The 8,415-nt window shown below is 45.1% G+C and overlaps 1 pseudogene; it reads left to right on the top strand.

Annotated features, from left to right (window-relative positions):
• The first annotated feature begins 7,593 nt into the window (after nt 1–7,593).
• Nucleotides 7,594–8,135, top strand: LOC123396324 (annotated as a pseudogene).
• Nucleotides 8,136–8,415: the final 280 nt, after the last annotated feature.

The following is an 8,415-nucleotide window of genomic DNA, read 5'->3' as shown; positions in this document are numbered from 1 at the left end:
TCATCTTCTAGCATCACAAACTCATCGGCCTCACCAATTACTACTTCAAAGTTGGACCATTGAATGCTTGAGATCCCCTTGTACAACACCATGATGTGCTCCCAACAATCCTTTGCACGAGTGAAAGGGCACAAGTGAGATAGATCTTCAGGAGGAACCGCAGATTGAAGGATGAACAATGCGGAATGATTGTATTGATTGTCCGCCTCTTCTCTTAGAGTGAAGTTGTTTGGATCATGTGGGTAGAAGCCTTGTTCGATGATTATCCAAAGAATTGTTGAGCTGTGATTCAAATGAGACTTGATGCAAAAGACCCAATTAGCGAAATCACCTTTAACAAGTTTAGGAGGAGGACCAAGGTTATTAATATGCGGTGTAGGACTGGTCCTCCATAGACCGGGGGAGGTGGAACCAAGGCAAAGGTTCCCGTCCCATTCTTGTCAAGAGGGGAAGAAGTTCGAGTACCTCTAGCCGCTTCCTTTTTGGAATTGGCCTCCGACTCTGATGTGGTGGGTTTAGCCACAAGCAACGATTCGGGAGAATTTTTCACCCCCTCAAGTAATTCTTTAAGCATGGTCTTTACTTCGATCATCATGGACGTCTTGAGTGAGGCCATATCCTCATTCAAGTCGTCACGTGTGATCGAAATCAACTCCACGACCTCGCGAATTTCATGCCCACTCTCGTCGTCGTCAACCATACTCTTCGGGTGGTGAAACCCTTAATAAAGAGGCGTGGATCTGATACCAATTGAAAGGGTCGACATGGTTGACTATAGGGGGGTGAATAGGCAACTACAAATTTTAGCTCTTCTTAACAAATTAGGGTTAGCAACAAAAGGTTCTCTAGATAAACAACTAGGTGAGCAACCTATAGATGCTAACAACAACAAAAACTAATGCAACGAGGAATACACCACAACTAAAATAAGGACAAAGTAAAGGTAAGATATAACCACAAGTGGAACCGATGGATAAGAGGATGTGTTATCGAAGTTCCTTCCCTTTGATAGGAAGTACGTCTCCGTTGGAGCGTTGTGGAGGCACAATGCTCCCCAAGAAGCCACTAAGGCCATCATATTCTCCTCACACCCTCACACAATGCGAGATGTCATGATTCCACTAGTGGCGCCTTTGAAGGCGGCGACTGGACCTTTACAAACAAGGTTGGGGCAATCTCCATACAAAGCTTGGAGGCTCCCAACAAGACCATGGAGCTTCACCACAATGGAATGTGGCCCTGAGGTGACCTCAACCGTCTAGGGTGCTCAAACACCCAAGAGTAACAAGATCTGCAAGGGATTAGTGGGGGGAATAAAATATCTCTTGGTGGAACTCTAGATCAGGGCCTTCTCAACCAATCCCTAGAAAATCAACAAGTTTGATTGGCTAAGGAGATATATCTAGCAAAAATGAGCTTTGGAGCAACAATGGAGCTTGGGCAGGTCAGAGGTAGTCTTCTTGGAGAAGAAGACCCCTTTATATAGTGGGGGAAAGAATCCAACCATTACCCCCACTCACAGCCCGAGCAAAGTGGTACTACCGCTGCTAGGAGCGGTACTATCGCACGGTAGATCCACCAACCACAGAAGTAAAAAAATTACTTTCGTCCCTACCACCGCTGAGGCTGCGGTTGTGCAAAAGTACGACCTAGTAGTACCGGACGGTGCTACCGCCAGAGAGCAGTAGTAAAAAACTACCACCGCTCCTAGAGCGGTACTACCGCTGGCATTGGCGGTACTACCGCTGGCAACTGCGGTACTACCGCTGGCACTTTGCACAGACATGGGGAAACGAATTGGAGCTCCATTGAAGCGAAGGAAAGGTGGTGTAAAAGAACATATGTGTATGTGTTGATTACACCCTAACCTTTCCGAAGCGGACCTTCTCTTAATAGTACGGCTTTCCTATGACTTAAATCCACCAAAAAGAAACCGCCTTTGATAGACTCCGAGGGGCACTGAATCGTCTTGTGCCTAGACATGAATTATCTAAAATGCTCAATTCACACGATTAGTCCGCACATGCATTGTCATCAATCACCAAAACGACTTAGGGAGAAATATGCCCTAACAACCACCATGTAGGAACACAAAGCCGGTGTGTGATTTGGCATTATGGGGATCAGACAAATAGCCAGCATCTGCATATCCAATCATATCAGAGTCCAGATTTCTCTGGAATTGGAAAATAGACCAAGATCCTTTGTGCCTTGGAGATATCAAAAGATATTCTTCACTCCAGACCAATGACGTTTGGTGGGAGCTGCACTATGTCTAGCAAGTAGATTCACAACAAATGCAATATCAGGTCTTGTGCAATTTGCAAGATACATAAGCGCTCCAACGACACTGAGGTATGGAACTTCAGGTCCCAACACCTCTTCTCCATCATCCCTTGGTCTGAACGGATCTTTCTCTACGTCTAGAGATCGAACCACCATAGGAGTTTTAGATGGATAGGATTTGTCCATATTGAATTTCTCCAATATTTTTTGGATATAGGCAGCTTGGTGTACCATGATTCCTCAGGGAAGGTGCTCAAGTTACATACCTAAGCAAAATTTGGTTTTATACAAATCCTTCATCTCAAATTCCATCTTTAGGTGATTGCGTGCTTCATCAATGTCTTGTGTGTTTCTAATGATGTTGGGATCATTAATGTACACAGAAATGATGGCCAAATCCTGTAGAGGATTTCTTGATGAAGACAGATGGGCAATCATCACTATTGGCGTAACCTTTCTAAAGAAGGAACTCACTGAGTCAGTTGTACCACATCCGTCCTGACTGTATTAAGCCATATAATGACTTATTCAGCTTTACACAATACATGTTGCGTTTTGCACTTTTATTCGAGAGAGAGATTTCGTTGGGAACCTTCATATATATGTCTGAATCTAATGACCCATAAAGATATGCGGTCACGACGTCCATCAACTGTATAATAGACGATTTTGCACTGCCAATGATATAAGATATCGAAAAGTGGTTCCACTCATTACTGGAGAGTATGTTTCATTGAAATCAATACCGGGTTTCTACATGAAATCTTGTGCTACGAGCCTTGCTTTATATATCACCACCTCATTGTTCTCATTCCTTTTCCAGAGAAAAACCCATTTGAATCCCACAGGGAAAACATTGGGAGGTGTAGGTATTGCTTCAGTGAATACCTTTCTTTTGCTAAGCGAAGCAATTTCTTCTTGGATTGCATCCTCCCATTTAGGCCAGTCGGAGCGCCTTTAGCACTCTACAATAGATCTTGGATCACTATCAGTGAGAAGGGTATCTGCAATCTTTTCAGCAAAATATATGTTGACAGTCGTAGTATCACAGTCAAATGATTCTCCAGAATCAACATAGTTGATGGAAATTTCCTGCACCCCTAGAGACTCTTCATGATTTCCCAATACGATTGAGTCTGGGTGTTCCGATGTTCCAGCCAGTTTGTGCACACTAGGGTTGGGTTGTGGAGGTTTCCCTTCCACTGGGTGTATACTACCCATCAGGTGTTTGTCAATGTTGAGTTGACCTGCATTTACTCACTCTGAGGTTTTCCCCTCGATTTTCTTTGCTGCTTGCTAGAAGCTTGCTCCAGGTGAGAGGTTGTACTACTCCCCCTCTTTTTAGGAACACGGAGTTGAGTGGTTTTTATTGGTATCTCCACTCTTTCTGGCGCGTTTCTTGCCGGATTTAAGGATTTTGCAACACCTTTCAGATCAGTAAATGAATCTCGCAGATTATTTGCAAGATTTGCAAATTAATGGTCTTCCGAACTTGAAGTTCGGTCTCATGGGTACGTGGATCAGAGGATGAAATGGCATTAGCATTCCACTAATTTTTGGGCATTCTTTCTCGTACTTGAAATTTCCCCCTAATGCCGGAAAATGTTCTTCATTGAATATGCAATCAGCGTGACCAGATGTGAACAGATCCCCGGTAAGAGGTTCCACGTACTTAATAATTGACGGTGATTTGTACCTCACATAGATCCCCAACTTTCCGTGTGGGCCCATAGATGTCCGCTGTGGTGGTGAGATCGGGATGTATGCATCACATCCGAACTTACCAGATGGGAAATGCTAGGAGGATTTCCACGTGCGAGTTCCAGAGAGGAAGAACTATGATATGCAGTTGGCCTCAATTGAATCAAGTGAGCAGCGTGTAAAATAGTGTGACCCTAATAAGAGGTTGGCAAGTTGCAATTCATCAAAAAAGGTCTTGCGATGAGTTTAGTCCTCTTAATCAATGCTTGAGCCAAACCATTTTGTGTATGGACATATGAAACAGAGTGGTGAACTTCAATCCCCAAAGCCATGCAATAATCATTGAAAGCACGTGAGGAGACTTCTGCAACGTTGTCCATTTGAATTAAGTTAATTCGACTTTCAAGATAATGGGCTTGGAACTAAATGACTTGCCTCATTATCTTGACAAATGCATGATTCCTTGCGGATAGAAGACACACATGTGACCATCGTGTAGATGCGTCAATCAGAACCATGAAATACTTGAAAGGTCCAGATAATGGCTGAATGGGACCACAAATGTCTCCTTGAATATGTTCAAGGAATTAAAGTGATTCATCTTGTATTTTGAGATGCGATGGGCCTCAAAATTAGCTTTCTCATGGCACAAGATGTGCACACAAAATCAGAAGATTCGGAAAATTTTGACTCAAGCAAATTATGACCAATGGAATTGCTAGTGATTTTTCTCATCATCCCGATTCCGGGATGGCCCATGCGATCATGCCAGGTTTGGAATGCGTCAACATTCTGAAAAATTACTTTGTATACAACATGTTCCACACGTTTGATGTACGTATAGTACAAACCAGATGATAGAGAAGGAATTTTCTCATGTACCTTTTTGCCATATGTGTGATCTTTAGTAAAGAGTAGATACTCCTCTTTGTTGTCTTCATGGGTTTCAATATGAAAACCATTCTTAGGGATATCTCGATAACTGAGGAGGGTATGTAACGAGTCGGGATATAATAAAGCATCCTTGATCGTCACTTGTGTACCACTTGGGAGGGTGAATATAGCACGTCCAGTACCAACAATCACTGTATTGTGTCCAACAATAGTTAAAATATCTCCATTCATCTTGTTCAGAGTTTGGAAATATTTCATATCCCTCGGTATGGAGTTTGTGGTACCACTGTCCACAAGGCATAATTCCTCTTCCATCGGATTGTTCCCAAAACCTTATGTTAATACATAGAATGCAATCTTATTATTTCAAATGTGATGATACAATATAATACAAAGACAACAACAAACTTATGTTCTTATTACAATCATCACAAATGGACATAATTAAGTAGATAACTAAGGAGATCGATGGACTAGTCAAAGTCGCCAAACATATTATTTGAGGTGTACTCAAGCAACATGGCCTCTGTTTCAGCAGGGTCCTCAGTAGGATAAGGAATCGTGGCGTTGCTCGGTCCCGGAGGAACATCGTGCGAAACACCAACTCCATTTGCGCTATGCGGATGAAGGTTGAAGTTGGATTCAAGCCTTTTCCCTTGAGGTGCTTTGCGCCCCGGAGATTGCTGGTACAGCATAACCAGGTGCTTGGGCATTGAGCACTTTTCACTGGAATGTGTGTAGCATCCACACTTGTTGCAAAGCTTAGATTTATCAAACCTGGACTTTGTAGTGCCTTTTCCCTTGGCCGAGTTTCTGAATTTTCTGTTCCCATTGCGCTTTCTTTTGTGCTCGAAATTGGACTGTTTACCGCGAAATGTACCATTAAACTTCTGTCTATTCACGACATTCAGATGAACTTCAGGTAAATGTTGTGCCCCAACCGGGCGCTAAGATCCATTCTTAGTAAGTAGCTCATCATGCTTTTCAGCTTGAAGTAACATGTGAATAAGCTCGGAATAGACAGTGTAGCTAAGAGCACGGTACTGCTGTTGGAGGATCCTGTCTGAAGGGAGCATAGTAGACAGAGTTTTTTATCTTCTCCCCCTTAGTAGGTTCCTTCTCACAAAAGCGCGGTTTGGAACATATCTTATGAACAACATGACTGTATTCACCAATGGACTTGAAATCCTGAAGCGGAGATGAGTCCAATCATGGAGTGCTTCTGGCAGGACTACTGCCTTCTGCTGTTCATACCTCATTTTGAAGGCCAGAAACAGAGTTCTCCTGTAAATACTCAGATTTGAGATCTGGATGAATATGGTGCCTTACGATGAATAAGGCAGCATAATTCTGTTGTTCTGACAGCGGCGTGGCTCCAGCCAGGAGAGGAGTCTACGGTGGCTGGATTGCACGCGCTATCTCATGGGACGCAAGACTGATCTTGATGTCCATAGCCCATGTAGGGTAGTTGTGTCCATTGAGGGCAAGCTCCTCAAACTCTTTGGCAGTCATATTTGCCTACATGAGGAACCAGAGATAATTAAGTTACGGACGGTAAATTAAAAACCATCATGGTTGTGTAATAAGAATGCAAAAAATTTGATAGTCAAGTGAAAACTTGAAAAAAATTCTCAACCTCAATTGTGTGAACATAACACATTAAAGATCACTTAGATCTTACAGTAATGGGCTACATTGCCATTACCTTGTGTATGCTATAATTCAGATATAAGGAATACACTTTGGAGATTATCGCTTGTCAAGATTGACAAAACGTAGACGTCACAATAAGAGAGGATAGTCTGCAAATGAGCAGTAGATCCTAACTCATTACCTTATGATTTCAAATATAATAAGGGAGAAAATATCCAAAAATTTGCAACTTTGGTACGCGAGAGAAGCTAACCTCAATCGCGAAAACATGTTCAAGAGATATGTGGTAAACACATGAAACATGTCATTCTTCCTGGATGAAAACCGATACTTTATTTATACTATCAAACCATTGCATAATATAAACACACTAATAATTACACAAGTCCTAACATAGAATAAAACTAGAAGTAGACCAAATGTAAGTAGTCAAACTAAGTACTAAACAGTACTAGATATAGTCTAACATTGCACTAATACAATAATTAGTACTAAACTTAACTAAAAGAGAAAAAATGAAAAACCAAATCTTGCAGGGGCAGCCGGGCGCCTGAGCCAAGGCCGCCACTGCCTTTGCCGGCCCACTACAACCACCCCGCACCACCCACGACCATGAGCCCCACGACCTCCTCGATGCGGTTGACGGGAGCAGAAGCTGTTGACGCCTCCTTGCTCTACTCCGGCGATCACCAGCGAGCCACAGGGGAATATTCCTCGTCGGAGGAAGAGGCAACCAGGACGGGCTCGAGGCGCACATCTCGCGACAGGGCGGGGGCGAGGCCGAGGCTCGCTGGATCCCACGAGTCGGCGTGGCGGCCGAGGTGGTGGTCCGTGACGGCGACGGAGCGCTCGAAGAGGCGGCCGAAACACCTCTCCATGCGACTGCTGGAGCCCGTGGCCATCTCCGACTTAGGCGGAGTGTTAGTGTTGATGCCCTTCATCCCGGCACCAAGGCGGACGACGCTGGAGGCGTCGGTCGGTGCCGAGACGAAGGCGAGCTCCTCCTCCGCGTCCACGCAAGTGCGCATAGGCATGTGGACGTAGTCGGTGGGCCGCGACATGGGCTGGCGGCCTCAGTTGCGGGCGTTGGCGTCTGCAGTGGTAGCCGATGCACTGACGGAGGAGGGGGCGGAGACGTCTGCGGCGACAGCCACTGCGCTGGTGGACGAGGGGGAAGAGGCGGGTCTCCGGTTGTGGGCGCGGCGACGTCCGCGTGCAGCATCGGCGCGGCAAGGCCAACGATCAGGCACGGTTCAAGACCGACAGGGGCATGCACGACAACGGCAAGGCCAACTGGAGCGCCTTGGGCAGCGTTCTCTGTTGCGCGCTGGCCAGCCGTGGCATGTCGAGGGGCGCGAAAACCGCCCCAGGTGGCACCACCAGCGGCACCCCGACCACGTATAGTGGCACCGTGGCCGCGACCAGCGGCACTCAGGCCTCGACGGGCAAGGAAACGACTCCGACGGTTGTCGTCACTGATGAGACGGAGGGAAAAGGAAGTGAGGGGCGACATCTCACCGGCGGCGAGCGCTACTTCCCTTCTCTCTTTCTCTGTTGTTGCTCGTTCTCTTCTCGTAGGCAAGTGTTGATAACATGTTAGAGAAAAGTCAAATTTCTGATCCATTGATATGCAGGAATCTGCAATTTATACATAGGGGAAAACACAATGATCCGAGAGGATGCGTCGGTTTCAGGAAGACACGACGGTTGCAAGGAACACATCTGTGGAGGTGCAACCGCATATCGGTTGGGCAAGGGAAGATTTCCCTTAATTACATATTGTTAATTTAATCTTAACACATATCAATATCAAGATGGTGTTGCATAAGACTGCATGATACTCCCTCTGTTTCAAAATAAGTGACGTAAATATAGTATTAA

This window comes from Hordeum vulgare, chromosome 5H (assembly GCF_904849725.1).
Source record: "Hordeum vulgare subsp. vulgare chromosome 5H, MorexV3_pseudomolecules_assembly, whole genome shotgun sequence".
NCBI classification, from domain to species: domain Eukaryota; kingdom Viridiplantae; phylum Streptophyta; class Magnoliopsida; order Poales; family Poaceae; genus Hordeum; species Hordeum vulgare.
This window is presented reverse-complemented; position numbering and strand designations above follow the sequence as displayed.